This window comes from Scyliorhinus torazame, chromosome 5 (genome assembly GCF_047496885.1).
Source record: "Scyliorhinus torazame isolate Kashiwa2021f chromosome 5, sScyTor2.1, whole genome shotgun sequence".
Classification (NCBI taxonomy): Eukaryota; Metazoa; Chordata; class Chondrichthyes; order Carcharhiniformes; family Scyliorhinidae; genus Scyliorhinus; species Scyliorhinus torazame.
Genome location: NC_092711.1, coordinates 224,960,214 through 224,975,526, shown reverse-complemented (window position 1 = coordinate 224,975,526; position 15,313 = coordinate 224,960,214). Strand labels below are relative to the sequence as shown.

The following is a 15,313-nucleotide window of genomic DNA, read 5'->3' as shown; positions in this document are numbered from 1 at the left end:
GGGGATTCTCCAGCCCCGGGCTGAGAGAATCCCGCCCATGGTCTCTGGATGCAGTAGCGGAGGCAAAAGCTATGGAATCATTAGAGAGGTAGTTGTCGGGGCAGCATGGTGGCGTAGTGGGTTAGCCCTGTTGACTCACGGCGCTGAGGTCCCAGGTTCAATTCCGGATCTGGGTCACTGTCCGTGTGGAGTTTGCACATTCACCCCCACAATCCAAAGATGTGCAGACTAGGTGAATTGGCCACGCTAAATTGCCCCTTAATTGGAAAATAATGAATTGGGTACTCTAAATTTAAAAAAAAGAGGGGTAGTTGTTATAAACCGTCTTTTACTCGGGTGTTTCCAAACTGTGGTTCGCAGACCCTGGTGGGGTCACGGACAAGCAATTGGGTTCACGGGCCACCGCACAATTGCAACTGTGGAGCAGTGCCCCTTTAAATGTGTGTGATTCTTTTTGCCTGTGGATGTGGCCAATGGGGCCTGATCACTGACACCAAAGCCTGCAAAGTGGTAGGTGTTTCAGTTGTTCTTTCCTGTACCGGTATCTCTGCTGTTTGAACAAACCCAATTTTCACTCTGGGGTTGCACCATTTGACGTCATAAAGTAGAATTACAAGTAGAAAAATAAATTTGGGAAGCACTGCTCTAAACTGCAATAAGCATAATTTGTGAGACTTTTACTATATTGAAGCACCACTCCCTTAATTTCCTTTCTGGATCTCTTCAATTCCCACTCATGGGATCCACAGAAGCCAACAGCCCTCTGAACTGCCTCCGATGACGAAAGATGCAGCACTGGTCATTGTCTTATCAAAGGAATGGTATGTGGGAGAGTTGAGGAAGAACAGAGAGGCCATCAAAACAGAGAAAATAGGAGCAGGAAGAGGCTATTTGGCGCTTTGAACCTGCTTCGCCATTCATTATGATCATTGCTGATCATCCAATTCAACTGCCTGGTCCTGCCTTCCACGCCATATTCTTTGATCCCCTTCGCCCCAAGTGCTATATCTAAATGTTTTGGGCCCAACTGCTTTTTGTGGTAGTGAATTCCACAGGCCGACCACTCTCTGGGTGAAGAAATTTCTCATCTCAATCCTAAATGGTCTACCCCATATCCTCAGCCTGTGACTCCTGGTTCTGGACATCCCTACCACCAGGAACATCCAACATGATTCTTGCATCTCCCCTTTCTAGTACCTGTAAGAATTTTATAAGTTTCTACAAGATCCTCCTTCATTCTCCTGAACTCATGCGAATATAATTCTGACCAACTCAAATCGGTCCTCAAAAGAGTGCACAGCAATTTTGCAGTGAGGCAGGCAGGGCATTTTGGGGGGAGGGGGGGGGGGGGGGGGGGGAGAAGAAAGAGAGATGCCATTGTCTCACCCGCCAGGCATACCCTGCCCTTCATACCCTCAGACCCTTGTCACTTACCTACCCTCTGGTTCCCGGCACTTTGTTCACGGCAGCTCACAGCAGTCCCTCTTCTGGCCACAACAGTGCTGTGCCTGGAGGGACTAGAGAGCTACCGGCCAATCAGCAGAAGTCCTGCCTTATGCCAATCAATAATAGAGCATGAAATGGTATCGGGGCTGCTGGAGTTGGCGGGAATCACTCTGGATGGTCGAGGGCTGGCCTGAAAATTCAGGCCTATTTTATTTTTAAAAAGACTGAAGCTCCATTCATGCCAAGTGCCAATCTGAACCTGGCAAGTTTTGACAGAAAGGAGTGACAGTGAGATTTAGGATGGAATTAACAAAACCATTGCAAAAATAAACATATATAGAATTGGGTCAGATTTTACACCAAATTAAATGTAACAAATGAAAATTGAAGTAAATCGCAAAGTCTTGGACAAATGAAAAAGCTCACATATCTTTGGATTGGATTTGATTTATTGTCAAGTGTACCGAGGTACAGTGAAAAGTATTGTTCTGCGTTCAGTCCAGTCAGATCGTTCCATACATGAAAAAACATAGGACATACATGAAAATACAATGTAAATACATACATACATATCTTTGCCAATTTTTGCAGACAACAGGAGATGGGGGATTTTGAAATCTGTAGACTTGAGGGGGTTAGGAGCAGGTCTGTCAGAATGAAGGACATGTTAACATCAAACACCGCATTAACAGTGCGGTAGATAACGGGGAGCCAATGGATGTGGTATATCTGGATTTCCAGAAAGCCTTTGACAAGGTGCCACACAAAAGGTTGCTGCATAAGATAAAGATGCATGGCATTAAGGGGAAAGTAGTAGCATGGATAGAGGATTGGTTAATTAATAGAAAGCAAAGAGTGGGGATTAATGGGCGTTTCTCTGGTTGGCAACCAGTAGCTAGTGGTGTCCCTCAGGGATCAGTGTTGGGCCCACAACTGTTCACAATTTACATAGATGATTTGGAGTTGGGGACCAAGGGCAATGTGTCCAAGTTTGCAGACGACACTAAGATGAGTGGTAAAGCAAAAAGTGCAGAGGATACTGGAAGTCTGCAGAGGGATTTGGATAGGCTAAGTGAATGGGCTAGGGTCTGGCAGATGGAATACAATGTTGACAAATGTGAGGTTATCCATTTTGGTAGGAATAACAGCAAAAGAGATTATTTAAATGATGAAATATTAAAACATGCTGCTGTGCAGAGAGACCTGGGTGTGCTAGTGCATGAGTCGCAAAAAGTTGGTTTACAGGTGCAACAGGTGATTAAGAAGGCAAATGGAATTTTGTCCTTCATTGCTAGAGGGATGGAGTTTAAGACTAGGGATGTTATGCTGCAATTGTATAAGGTGTTAGTGAGGCCACACCTGGAGTATTGTGTTCAGTTTCGGTCTCCTTACTTGAGAAAGGACGTACTGGCACTGGAAGGTGTGCAGAGGAGATTCACTAGGTTAATCCCAGAGCTGAAGGGGTTGGATTACGAGGAGAGGTTGAGTAGACTGGGACTGTACTAGCTGGAATTTAGAAGGATGAGGGGGCATATAGAATCATAGAAACATATAAGATTATGAAGGGAATAGATAGGATAGATGCGGGCAGGTTGTTTCCACTGGCGGGTGAAAGCAGAACTTGGGGGCATAGCCTCAAAATAAGGGGAAGTAGATTTAGGACTGAGTTTAGGAGGAACTTCTTCGCCCAAAGGGTTGTGAATCTATGGAATTCCTTGCCCAGTGAAGCAGTAGAGGCTCCTTCATTAAATGTTTTTAAGATAAAGATAGATAGTTTTTTGAAGAATAAAGGGATTAAGGGTTATGGTGTTCGGGCCGGAAAGTGGAGCTGAGTCCACAAAAGATCAGCCATGATCTCATTGAATGGTGGAGCAGGCTCGAGGGGCCAGATGGCCTACTCCTGCTTCTAGTTCTTATGTAAAGAAACTGGACCTGAATCATAGGAATCTTAAGAATGCTGCGAATTTTGCCATCTACGTTCTATGTTTCGGAGTATTATAGAACATAGAACATAGAACATTACAGCGCAGTACAGGCCCTTCGGCCCTCGATGTTGCGCCGACCTGTGAAACCAATCTAAAGCCCATCTACACGATTCCCTTATCGTCCATATGTCTATCCAATGACCATTTGAATGCCCTTAGTGTTGGCGAGTCCACTACTGTTGCAGGCAGGGCATTCCACACCCTTACTACACTCTGAATAAAGAACCTACCTCTGACATCTGTCATATCTATCTCCCCTCAATTTAAAGCTATATCCCCTCGTGCTAGACATCACCATCCGAGGAAAAAGGCTCTCACTGTCCACCCTATCCAATCCTCTGATCATCTTGTATGCCTCAATTAAGTCACCTCTTAACCTTCTTCTCTCTAACGAAAACAGCCTCAAGTATTATATGCATCAGATGCTGATAAAGCGACTACTGATCAACTGAATGCATTTAAAATGTGGACATATGGGAGATGTTCCACGGAAGACCAATGAGGGAGTGCTGGAAGTGCCGGGAGAAAAGAGGAAATTAACAAAGAGAGAAAAAATTCAATATTTTGGTCACATCGTCAGAGCAGACAGTAGATAACTACTGGAAGGAATGTTCGATGGAAAACATAGGAGAGGGAAAGAGAGGAGCAATGGGTGATGGATATAATGGGTTGGATAGAGTTGACCTATATGGAATATGTGAAGGAAGCACAGGACAGACAGAAGTGGTGATCAATGACAGTCAAAGAAGATAAGCTCAATGAAGTCAACTTGTGGCAACAGCAGATTCAGTTGGGGTTTGGCCCCGATTTAACGGGAGGCCACATTTACTCCGCATTTGGATCTTTTATTTTTCCAAGAATGTCACATTTATTTCTTGCAAAATGCAAAAACCCTGGTTGTAAATTTGTTTTAAGGAAGCTATGAATCAAACTACCAGGGAGTTACTGGTGAAACGTATTGTTCACACATGTAATTTAGGTTTAGGCTAAATTCTCTGGCTGTTATAACTGGAAGTTTTTTCTTTAACAACGGCATAAAATTATACATGATACTTTTATAAGAAATTCCAGTCACCATTCTGGAGAATTTCGGCCTGGACTCCCAACAATTTGCTTGTAAAATGAAGCAGCTGGGTGAGATTCCCACATCATTCTCGCTGGTGTTTGTGACCTCACTGAGGCTGGGGATGATCACACCAAGGAATGGAACATTTTGTTTCCCTTGTAACCACTGGCTAAACAAGCAAGAAGCACAACAAGCAGGCAGCTTCTCCAAAACTCCCAGAACACTTTCTGCCATTGCATGACTTCAATAGTCCACATCTCCATCCCTGCGGTAAAATAAAAATTACTTGGTCACCTCCCCCTACCACCCTCAAACTTCCCTCATCTCCTGAAGGCAGGACTCATCGTAGAATCCCTACAGTGCAGGAGGCCATTCAGCCCATCGGGTCTGCACCGAGCCTCTGAAAGAGCATTCCAACCGAGGCCCACTCTCCACCCTATCCCCACAACCCCATCCAACCTGCACAACTTTGGACACTAAGGGCCATTCCACTTCCTCTGCACATCTTTGGACTGTGGGAGGAAACCAGAGCACCCGGAGGAAACCCATGCTGTCACGGGGAGAACATGCAAACTCTACAGTCACCCAAGGCCGGAATTGAATTCTGGTCCTTGCGCTGTGAGGCAGCATTAGTAACCCACTGTGCCACCTTGCTGGTTGTTGCAGCTCAGTTAAAGACTGACGGGCCTTCTAAACCTGGCAGCACTAAGCTGCAAGTCTGGATCGGCCAATGAATTGCTAAGCTTATCAGAGGCAAGTTCCAATCTAACTTCATGACTACTGGATAAGATGGAAACCTGGTTAGGCGCATCTCACATTCCAAATATGGGGGTGAGAGGCCTGTCGGTTTGCCCAGATCAGCACAGTAGCATTGGGATAGCACAATTGCTTCACAGCTCCAGGGTTCCAGGTTCGATTCCGGCTTGAGTCACTGTCTGTGCGGAGTCGGCACATCCTCCTCGTGTGTGCGTGGGTTTCCTCCGGGTGCTCCGGTTTCCTCCCACAGTCCAAAGATGTGCAGGTTAGGTGGATTGGCCACGATAAATTGCCCTTAGTATCCAAAATTGCCCTTAGTGTTGGGTGGGGTTACTGGATTATGGGGATAGGTTGGAGGTGTTGACCTTGGGTAGGGTGCTCTTTCCAAGAGCTGGTGCAGACTCGATGGGCGGAATGGCCTCCTTCCGCACTGTAAATTCTATGATAATCACTTGCACAAACCAGGGGTGAAACCGTGGACATTCCTGGAGTGTACAGCTCAGCATCTTACCAGGGCCTGTGCAGTTACCCACTGAGCTCTCAGGGCAGACACAAGGGTCACTTTAGTTCAATGAACTGGGCATTCAATTATGGCCATCCAAATTACTTAAGGTTCTAACAGCCTTCAACAATTTCTAAAATACAACTGCTAGCATTCTGACAGACAGATGAAAGGATACACTCCCACCACACCTCATTCACCAAACAGACATTTCCTCCACCTTTAATTTCAGAAAATCTATTTATCCAGGCCACAGCTATGTTTTCCAAACTGGTGAAGTTTAGGTATAAATATTTAACTTTATTTTAAGCTTTATTTTTAGGGAATCATCAGCCTATTTATTTGGTTAATACCAGCCTGAAGAATAACACACAGGGGAATGAACACATTTAAGGTTCATTGCTGAACCTCACTCATTGGAAAAAGTGACCTGCAGTTTTCCAAATGTCATTATCACACATGCCAAACACTGCCTTAAAGGAGACGTTCTTGATACCACAAACATGCTGAAGGATCAAACCTAGCTTCTGTCAGGAAAATCAAATATAAACGTTCTCCAGGATTGTTGGGAGCGGTGTGGTTTCCAACTCGCATCACCCGAAAAGTCAGTGAAGAACACAAAGCAGTGGATACTAGCTTCTCCGCAGCCAGTCCCCAGGGTCTAGACCAGGACAAGATAAATGTAGACAGGGTCCCAGGGCAGTGACAGGTGAGGCCCAAGAGGGTGGACAGACGAGGGTCGGGGGGTGTTGGCGGAGAGGCTGGGCGGGAGGGTGCACCGGTGAGGTGGAGGGGCAGTGGAAGAACTTGTGAAGGGGAAGTCACCCAATATTGAAAGGAAGGAGGCAGTTGATGAAGTGCTCCCACTGCCTTCCCAACCAAAGCTTGAGCAGGGTCCCTTTCTGGGTGCACCCTCTGCTGCTGAATTCCTCCTGCCCAGCCTGAAAATTTAGGCTAGGTGGGAAGCGGACCCAAGTTGTCATTATTTGGCCACTTCAGGGCCTCAATTGGGCAAGGGTGGGTGGCCAGCCTAATTCTCGCCCATCCCACCACAAAATCATGCAGAGGTTGGGGCAGGCGCAAGGCCAATGCGAAAGGCATTACAGGCACATCCCCCCCCCGCCCAGTAGGCAGCGTAAAATTGTGCCCCTTGTTTTAAATGAAATAACCAAACATTGCGACTGGTACTTTTATACTCATCCAGATAATAAACAGACTATGTACCCGGCAAGTCATCTTTTCAGTCCACAGGCTCTTGCCTACATAAACTGTCACTTTACTGGAACGAGAAGACATCCAAGACATGGATTTTGCCAGGAATGCACAGCTATTGTCTCTCGGTTTCATAAGCAGGAAGCACGGTGCTGGGTTCAGATCTTGAACACAAGCGGGATCTTTCAGTCGCGCGGCCCCGAGATCGGAAATTCCCGCCCAAGGTGAATGGGCGAAATTGTCCGTCACGCCCGCAACAATTCCTGCGGTGGGCATCTAAACCATGATGTGGGGTTTGGACATTTCTGAAACAAACAAGCTTGAATTACTCACATAGGCCTTCCAGGTTTCCTGCTGTGGGTTAAACAGTCAGAGCACAACTAGCCTCTCTCTGTGCCTTCTTGTGAAGGTTGGTGCCCAGTAAATTCTCTGCATGTCTGACCACTGTTACCATCCAGCTTTCCCAAAAAGTAACAGTCCCAAGACTTGCCTCTTGACTTCCACATGATGTGGTCACACTCTGCAACAGTGATTTCATGTTGCTCTTTTCACTTGAGTTATGGGGTGCTGGTGACTGTGGGTCTGCTTTGTGTGTTTATGCTGTTGAATCGGTTTCCTGTAGCTTAGTAGAGTAAGGTGGAAGGAGCGAGAAAGACAAAAAGAATTAAACAGAAGAGCGAAAGATCAAGAAAGAGGGAAGGAAGGGGAGGTGGACTGAGAGACTGGGGCAACGAGTGCTAGACAATAAAGGCAAGGAAAGCTTGGCTGATCAGGGTTATTCTTCTCCTCAGTATCGAGGATAAAGGGCAGGTTCCATTTTCTTCAAAGTCAGTCAGGGAGAACGCGGGCCAACATTCGCCAGTGAGAGACAGAGAGAGCTTCATTTGATCAGGGCCTCTTTCCTCTCCAGCTGAGGGAGATTATCTTCTCGGAGGTGGGGGTAGTAGTGGGAGTCCAGGTTTCTATTTTGCCAGGGATTGAGATCGGGGGAATGGATAGTGTGAGGCCTTGGGTGACTGTCTGTGGAGTTTGCACATTCTCCCCATATCTACGTAGGCTTCCTCCGGGTGCTCCGGTTTCCTCCCACAGTCCAAAGATGTGTAGGTTAGATAGATTGGCCAGTCTAAATTGTCCCTTAATGGGGCTATGGGGTTACAGGGATAGGGCGGGGGAGTGGGCCTAGGTAGGATACTCTTTCGGAGAGTCCAGGTAGACTCGACGGGTCGAATAGCTTCCTTCTGTAGCAATTCTATGAAACACGGTCAGAACTGCCATTTTCCAGAGGAGACAATAAATCCAGGGCCTATGTGCCCTCTCAAGTGGACAGAAAAAGGTCCCAAGGCACTACTGCAAAGAAAAGGGGAGAATTGGCCTGGCCAATATTTATCCCTCTATCTGACATGATAAAAACATCATTACCCATCTGATGGAATTTACTGTGCCCAAATTGGCCGTTTTGTTTCCTACAACAGTGATGACACTTCATTCGCTGTAAAGCAGTTGAGCATGGGGGCGATTCTCCGAAATGGAGGCCAAGTGTTCGCGCCGTCGTGAACGCTGTCGCGTTTCACGACGGCACGAACAGGGCCCCGGGCACGACCTATTCTGGCCCTCACAGGGGGCCAGCACGGCGCTGGAGTGGTTCACGCCGCTCTGGCGTCCTTACGCGGCGCCGCATGCGCAGTTGGGCTGCGCCATCCTGCGCATGCGCGGGGAACGTCTTACGCACGCCGGCCCCTCACCAACATGGGGCCGGTGTTCTGGGGCCACGCGCGGAAGGATGTAGGCCCGGGGGGTGGGCCAACCCGCCGGATGGTGGGCCCCGATCGCGGGCCAGACCCCATCGGAGGCCACCCCGGTGAAGGAGCCCCCTCCCTCCCCCACAGCGTTCCCGCTGGCAGCGACCAGGGGTGGACAGCACCGGCGGGAACCTGGCGTGTCGTAGCGGCCGCTCGGCCCGGTGCGAATCGCGCGCCACTGGTTTCCGGGGGGTGGTGGGGAGAATCGCGTGCGGGGTTCGGGGCGGTGTGGCGCGATTCGCGCGGCGCCCCAGCTACTCTCCCACCCGGCGTGAGGGGGGGTGGGGGGAGAATAGCGCCCCACATCTTTAAGTCAGAAAAGGCTCTATTTAAAAGCAAATCTCTTTCTTGCATGGCACTTTTGCAGAGAATAGGTTTCCACCGGAGTGTTTGGAGATGACGGTTTATGGTTCCTTCCCACTGCTGGGCTGGGGAGGTTGCTCTGCCTGGGTGTGGTGGCTTTAAAGAGGTTGACCTCACTCTCAGCAGGAGAAGATTCGGCCTGACTATATTTGGTGGGGATTGTCGTCACCTCAATAGAGGATGGGGAGGACATCAGTTTCTCTGCTGCAAAGAAACTGCCCATCTAAATGAATAAGCTACGACATTAGCAACAGCTTGCAGTTCTGCAGAGAATTATCAGAAAATGTCCCAATGGCTTCCCTACTCACGCCGACTCCCGCCAGCTGGGTGGGAACAAGCCCTCAAGTGGTCACTTAAGGCCCACAGCAAGTGAAAGGATGGTTTCCTAATCGAGGCCCTGCCCGCCCAATCGTGAAATTCCATTTAGTCTGGGGCAGGCAGCATTCCACAGGGAATCCTACCCATACAATTTTATGCTACCCCACCCTCAGAACCCACCTTGGGGGCAGTGTAAAATTCTGCCCATGTCTTTGGATTCTGTCATTGATATGTAACATGTACATCAGGAAGCGAATGGGACAATGGATGGATTCATGCAGAACTTCAAAGAGAACAGTACAGGGTGGGGGGGAAAAAAGAGAGAAACCATTGCTGGAGAACTTCAAAGAGTTACAGGAGAGATGTGCCAGGATCAAGAAGGGACAACAGAACCAACGACCTGAGGAAACGGAGATTGGAGATGGGGCACCAGTTTGCAGGGATGTAGGGGTTGAATTGGACTTCCTTTGCAGAGGGATTGTTGGCAGTGTTTTGACAGTGTCAGAGAGAGGGAAGTAATTTTGAATGTCAGCTAGCATGGGCCAGGGAAGGAAGTTATGTGGTCAGCAGTGGGAATGGGATCAAGGGAGCAGGAAATAAGTCTCACGGAGCAGATCAGCTCTGAAGGGGTGAGGCGTTAGGTGAGGGGAGAGCTTGGATGGGAAAGCCTAGGGGAAGGTTTGGCAAGGGAAAACAAGGTTGGGGGGGGGGGGGGGTGAAGGCAGCAGACAATTGAATGGATGATCTTAAGTGGCTAAATGAACTCCTTGTACTTACTGTTGGACACAAAGGTGGAGAAGGAAGGGGATGGGGGTTCAAGGAGAAGGTAATCGTTGGCATTACCTTCGCCTTCTAATATGATTCTGAAACAGTGAGCACTTTGGGTCGAGGAGACTGAGGCAAGATAGAACTTAATGTGGCCCAGCCAGATCTGGGGAAGTAACTACATGTTAGTTTGGAGATGTCGAAGACTAGAGAGGAGAGGATAAGGGATCACATTTGGCTGCAATGTCCTCTAGGGTTTATTAACCTGCCAACTCACACTGTGAAGGTACACATGCTAGCCAAGCCCACCTTGGCAAGGTACCAGAAGGCGATTAGTACCTGCAAAACTGCACCCACTTTAGGAGGTTAGGGAGAAAGATAAGAGCTTCGTCATGAAGCTTATTTGATTTGCTTATTTGCGAGTCAGCGGAACAGTAAATAATAAAAGCAAATTAAGGTGTTGTTGCTCAAGAGTTTTACACACATTTGAAACAGTCCCAATTACACTGGGAACTTAGATTCAACTCACGGCCAAGCAATTTGTTGCAAAATCAAAATCAACACCCAGCTGTCCGAGCTAGATTTGGACCCCTCATGCCATTGATCAGGTTCAGCCAGAAACAAGCGCCATTCCTGCAGCTGCAGTCAACACATTCTTGCTTCCAGTAAGCAGTGGACAGACAACACCTTAATCTGCAAATAGAGCAGCCCAAAACCACCCAATACTTATTACTCCTCTAAACTGAGAGCTAGAATCGGTGAACAGATGTAAAACCAGTGCCTTTCCATCATGTTCCTGATAATGACTGCCCACTCTGTACATCTCCGCCAAATACCTTCTGCAGTAGGATTTCCATTGCCCCATATTACATCATCACTTAACCAGCTTAGTAAAAACAACTGCCGAGCTGGAAAGGTGCCTCCCAGAGCCTGAGGATGTGCTGAGCAAACCAAGCATCTGACATTAATTCTAAATGGTAAGGAGGTGGGTGGGGGGAGTGGCTGGTTGAGGGAAGATTGGGGAAATGGTGGGTTAGGAGAGGCGCGGGGAGGGGTTGGGGGGAGGGAGGGGGGGGAAAGAGAGAGGGAGATACGCACACAAGTTTGACGTTTAACCACCTGGTACAACCGACAGTGCTTAAGCTGAAACACAGAACAATGGACCAGCACAGCCATTTTGGGGAAGGGAGGGGGGGGGGGTAATTAAAAAAGGTCAAAACAATTGAAAGATTTACGTCAACACCTAACAAAGCATCAAAATCAACACACCCTCTCCATTTCAAAGCAGTGGAAGTATTGCACATAATAAAGCACTGGGCTCCTGACAGACTTCACTCGATCACACTGAACACAGCCACCTGCCTCTGGTTCTCTCCCCAGCACAACCCCCCCCCCCCCCCCCCCCCCCAAGCACCCCCCAGCACCCCCCACACACACACACACAGGCAGCAGCACAATGGTTTAATAGTTAACAAGAGAGATTACTGGGACATAAGACTGCTCAGCACCGACCGGTGCAAGCACACAACAACCAAAGTTTCCACAGGCACGTCAAGTGACAGCGAAAGAGCCAAAATCAGATATCGTGCACGCCCTCTTGGCGCGTGGAGCTTCGAGAAGAAATGGGCAGAGTCAAGGGGTCAGTCAGTTACCTTATGAAGCGGTGTGTCCCGTGTCGCTGTTTGTACCCATCTATCCGTTTATCCAGGCAGGTAAAACTCCAGTCAAACGTGCAGAACCTGCACCTGTGAATCAGCAGAATGGGGAGATGTGAAACCCAACTCGGTGCCTGTCTCTCAACACGCAACCGGGAAGTCAAGCAGTTCCTCCTTCAGAACGATTTATTTGTCTTTTTGTCTCAAAAGTTTCTCTTTGCTTGTTGGTTCCCGACAGCAATGGCTGATTGAGAAAAGGAGAACCACAACTTCAACTGTCGCTGCTTAGTCTTTCACTATGACTCATAGACAAACACATACAACGCAGCCGGTTCTGGGTGAGGCACACCCACACACTGAATGCACCCAATGACTGCCCTTGGCGTCCTATGCAAATTCCTATAGGTGAGGGGGCACAGCCTTCTTGTCTGGCACACGCACACACAGCAAACTGGGACAAAGCTTAAAACGAAAAGTGCCTGAAGCACACCTGAATTTCAAACCCAATAAGAGCGATACTGAGAACTGCTTGGTGAATCTAGTCTCTCACTGAACTGGACTATGGTATGAAAAGAAACGTTCGCTCAACACTCCCACCCCCTCCTCCCTCCACCAAACTTCCGACGAAGTTGAAAGCATTTCTTGAAAAAAAAAACACGTTTAAAGGAGTGGCTCCAGTCAGCAGACTAAAATATGACAATTGAACCATCCTCTTAAAGGGGCAGTGAATTCTGAAGGATACTCAGTCACATGTTAACAGAAGGATGTGCAGCTGCAATTTTGGCGAATACATTACTACAACTGCCAAAAATTTTGTAAATAAAAATATCCCAAGAGGGCACAGATAGCAGTATCAAATAATGCCAGTTGTTGTATAGAGTGGCTATCAGGAACTACCTAATTACTCCGCTGCTGCATTGCTGCGCTTCAAAACCCAATTTCTGATGTGGTCTCACTGCCCTTTTAGGTGCTGACACTATTCCTTTAACCCCGCCCTGTCACTGTCCCTTTAACCCCTTTGGATTTGGAGTTTCTTGCTGCCAGTGTGATATGGACCATCCAGTCAAGTCACCAATTCAGTTTTCACATTTACCCAAACTGGGTCTGAATTTAGTGCAGCCAGGCCTCAGAATTCATTTTGGGTTTCAAGTTTTTCCTAATGGAACTTCCCTTCCATTGTCCAGCGCACTGTTTAAAACCTACTGCTCAGAAACAAGCACAGGTTGAGTAACAGCCACGGTATGAGAAGAACAAACCATTGCCAAACACTGACATAAGTTGAAATGAAATGAAAAGAAAATTGCTTATTGTCACAAGTAGGCTTCAATGAAGTTACTGTGAAAAGCCCCTAGTCGCCACATTCCGGCGCCTGTTTGAGGGGGCCGGTACGGGAATTGAACCCGCGCTGCTGGCCTGCCTTGGTCTGCCACATTTGATGCCCTTTCTTTGCTTGGCACTGCGAACAGATTGCTAAGGATGAGTCACAACATGGGTGATATTCTGTACAAGTGGAACACTTTTTGACATTGTTGACCAAAAGCTAACCAGCCATATAAGTACTGTAGATACAAGAACAGATCAGAGGTTGAGAATTTTGCAGCAAACAACTCATCTCCTGACTCCCCCAAAGCCTGTCCACCATCTATACAAGGCACAAGACAGCAGTGTGATGGAATACTCTCCACTGACCTGGATGAGTGCGGTTCCAACAACACTCAAGAAGCTCAACATCACACAGAATCAAACAGCCCGCTTAATCGGCACCCCGCCCACCACTTTAAATATTCATTCTTCCGCCAACAATGCACAGTGGCAGCAGCGTGGTACCATCTACACGATGTATTGCAGAAATTCACCAAGGCTCCTTAAACAGTAACTTCTAAACCTGCAACCACTACCACCTAGAAGGACAAGGGCAGTAGGCACATGGGAACACCACCACCCTCAAATTCTCACACAAGCTACTTATCATCCCAACTTGGAAGTATATCACTGGTCCTTTGCTGTCATTGGAAGGCCCCTCCTAACAGCACTTTGGGTGTACCTACACCGCACAACTGCAACAATTCAAGGAAGTGGCTCACCACCATCTTCTCAAAGGTAATGAGGGGCAGGCCACAGATTCTGGCCTCGCAGCAATGCCCACATCATGAGAACAATTCAAAAAATAATTTAGCATTTTATGACCGCAAGAAGAAGCAATTTGTAAACTCATTTGCGAATCTCATAACACTGAGGTAACAAGTGACCAGCTACACGTTTATACAGCTCGGTGAAATGCTCCTGGCCAGTACAAATTCATTGATGGCCGAAGAATGCCAATGCAGGTCACAGGCAGGAAAGTCATCGCCAGGCTACATGTGAGGGAAGCATTCAGTCCACATTTGTTGGTTTTGGACTCATACTGCCTTCCAACACACTCCTTTTCCTGGTCCTCTCACCCCACTCCCCCAGACTCACATATGACTGCTAACCATACAAGCGAGACCACACAATCACCGTCCTGACTTGGAAATATATATCACTGTTCCTTAACTGCCACAGGGTCATAATCCTGGAACTCCCTAACAGCAATGGCGGGTGTACCTTACGCCACATGGACTGTGGTGGTTCAAGAAGGCAATCAACACCACCTTCGAGGGCAATTAGGGATGGGCAAAAATGCTGGTCTGGCCAGTGAATCCCACATCCTGTAAAAAATGAATTTTAAAAATTCAAGGAAGGTGCGCATGGAACCAGGCCCCAAGGAAGCCATCAATAGTTTCTAGAGAGTGCGGACGAGTGAGGGAGTTGTGAAATTGGCACAGGAAAAAAATGCGAGGGATCAAAAGCAAACAGCGTCAAAGAAAACAATATCAAGCAAAACTGGCGTCAAATGGACAGGAAATTGAGAATGCTGCAAACTGCTGACACTCACCTGTGTGACGGAAGCTCAGCAAGGAATATGGTGCAAAATGTAGTTAGTGGAGTCGGAGTTCAGATCCACTATCAGCAGGACAGGCTCCAAGGGCTGCATCGCCCATTACTGTTTCTATTTTCTCTGATCCGTTCGCCCGTTCAGAATTACTCTGCAGCAGGGATGTAGTTTCCAACGGTTGATCTCCCAGTTTGTACAAAAAGCGGATATCATCTAAAGAGACTGAAAAAATATTGAGGTAACTTCATGTTTGCTGTGTCCGGGTTTGTATTACAAGCTCAAGAGACAAAGGCATCGTGGTTGGCACCCTTGCGCCTCTCACATGGCACATCTCACTTCACTACCCTACCCTAGTCCTAGACGTTTTACGTAAGCATTCCCCAGGGCCCAACATCCAAACACTTAACACCAGGTGGAATGGAACAAATGTAAAAACTGGACAGATGTCCATTGTTTTACAGGCGCGTGAATCTCTGGTGCACGTTTCTTAAAATAATTTGGTCATCAGTTTTACAGGGTTGAACTAAGG

At 47.7% G+C, this 15,313-nt stretch overlaps 1 protein-coding gene across 6 annotated transcripts in view; it reads right to left on the bottom strand.

Moving 5' to 3' along the window:
- LOC140420974 (ETS-related transcription factor Elf-1-like) overlaps positions 1–15,313 on the bottom strand; it is a 371,469-nt gene that overhangs the window by 233,626 nt on the left and 122,530 nt on the right. For 5 of the 6 annotated variants that reach the window (XM_072505189.1, XM_072505195.1, XM_072505193.1 and 2 more), the window contains 2 exons: positions 14,785–15,006; positions 11,865–11,957 (listed from right to left, as the gene is read on the bottom strand). The gene's annotated coding sequence lies outside the window, so the exon portion shown is untranslated. The remainder of the gene's footprint in view (positions 1–11,864; positions 11,958–14,784; positions 15,007–15,313) is intronic. The other variant, XM_072505192.1, reaches the window with a different exon arrangement.